Source organism: Brassica napus, unplaced genomic scaffold (genome assembly GCF_020379485.1).
Source record: "Brassica napus cultivar Da-Ae unplaced genomic scaffold, Da-Ae ScsIHWf_566;HRSCAF=848, whole genome shotgun sequence".
Classification (NCBI taxonomy): Eukaryota; Viridiplantae; Streptophyta; class Magnoliopsida; order Brassicales; family Brassicaceae; genus Brassica; species Brassica napus.
The window spans coordinates 17301-19234 of NW_026016627.1; the positions used below are offsets into that span (position 1 = coordinate 17301).

Below are 1934 nucleotides of genomic sequence, written 5' to 3' on the forward strand. Positions count from 1 at the left end.
CGCACAAGGAGAGTTAGTTACATTTACCAACCAGGAGCTAGCAAGGTTAGAAAGAACAAATCGTCAACAGCCAAGGCAAACTGACACCACTATGGGTGATCACGCCAATCAGGATGATCTCGCTGCGGCTATGGCACTCATGCAGCAGCAGATGCAACAAATGCAGCAGACCATCCAAGCTCAGCAGGATGCTGCTGAACAGGCTGCTCTCGCGCAGCAGGAACAACAGGCGCAGACTGTTCCAATCGGGCAGAGAAACCTCCCCCGTAACATCCCTACTACGCGCTCTGCCATTGTTCCTCCACTCTGCACCAGGCAGGACTTCGAGATCAAGCCTGCTTTGATCGGTCTAGTACAGAGAAAGGTGTTCTCTGGTCTCTCTACAGAAATTCCAATGGAGCATATTGAGAGCTTCGAAAAAGTCTGCAGTTTCACTCGCGTGAATGGTGTTCCACCAGACTACATCACGTGCATGTTATTCCCATTCTCTCTTGATGGAAAAGCTGCACGGTGGTTGAACTCTCTCCCTACCGGCTCTCTCACTTCATGGGAACAGGTCCGATCAGCGTTCCTCAGCCATTTCTACTCTAAGGCGAGAACAGCTGCATTGAGGAACAAGATCACCTCCTTCAGACAGCTCACTGATGAGCTTTTCTGCGACGCATGGGAGCGCTTCAATGACTATCGCAGAGAATGTCCTCACCATGGATTTGATGATGATTATATCCTGGACATTTTCTATGATGGAGTGGACTGGAAATACCAAGGTGCTCTAAACTCTGCGAGCAATGGAGACTTCATGACTCAAACCACTGCTGGAGCGTTTAAGCTGATTGAGAACATGGCTGCTAGCTCAGCTAATAAGAAAGAGGAGAGTGATTGCTCCAAGAAAGGAAACAGTTCTGACGCCCAGAAAATAGATGAGCTGCTGCCAAGGTTGATCAGCTACTGAAAAACAACCAAGGGCACGTCTTCAGCATGGAGCAACCTACGGCCGGGCATATTCAGAACCAGAACCAACGACAACCGCAGAGCAATCCGCATGTTGTTCCAGCTACCGAGAACAGTCAACCAGATGAGCTGAAGGGTCTGGGTATGATGATGCAACAACTGTTGCAGGGTCAGCAGGTTCAGGCCAAGGTGTTGAATCAGGTAACCACAGAAATTGACACCAGGATGGGCAACATGTTCACTGAGCTGAATAACAAGTATGACAATCTTGCGATCCATATGAGAAAGATCGATGTTCAGCTTGCTCAAACAGCTGAGAGTGTCAAGAGGCAACAAGAGACGCTCCCTGGAAGAACTGATAAAAATCCTAGGACTGAGCACTGTAATGCAATAGAGCAGCCGTTCGCTGAGACTGCTCCAGGCGCAGAAGAGAGAGCAGAGCAGTCTGCTAGCTCTGGAGTGACTGCTCCTAGCGAACCTGCTGAGACTCCACCATCTCGAGTCTATGTTCCCAAGGTTCCCTATCCAATTCCACCTAGACATCTGAAGGATCCCATTAGTGAAGAGCAGCTGATAGGTTTTAACAAGATGGTGAGAAGGCTTCCTAAAGAACTTGCATTCGAAGATGCTCTGCAGATTCGTCCATTGCTCCAGTTCTTTAAACACTGTAGAGAGACTCAAGAGGAGATCAAGGTCCTCTATACCAGAGCACTGAATACGCCAGCACTGAAGGTATTGCCTAAGGTTGATGATCCTGGAAAGTTTGTTTTCCCATGTTCCATCGCAGGAACAACCTTCAAAGACGCTCTTAGTGATATGATCATGGACCAGCTAGTTGATAAAGATGGAGAAGGAGAGACTGAAGATACACTAGCTGAAGAAGAAGATGTCCTAGCCATTCCCACAGGTCCCATAACTCGTGCAATGACAAGAAGACTCAAGGAAGCTGTTGGAAACATACTGAAGATCTCTAAGGAGCAAGA

General features: G+C 48.2%; 1 non-coding gene across 1 annotated transcript; it reads right to left on the bottom strand.

The window, feature by feature from the left end:
• Window positions 1-604: 604 nt before the first annotated feature.
• On the bottom strand, window positions 605-711 carry LOC125604566. The gene has a single exon (XR_007336310.1). It is a non-coding gene; the product is annotated as a small nucleolar RNA R71 (small nucleolar RNA).
• Window positions 712-1934: the final 1223 nt, after the last annotated feature.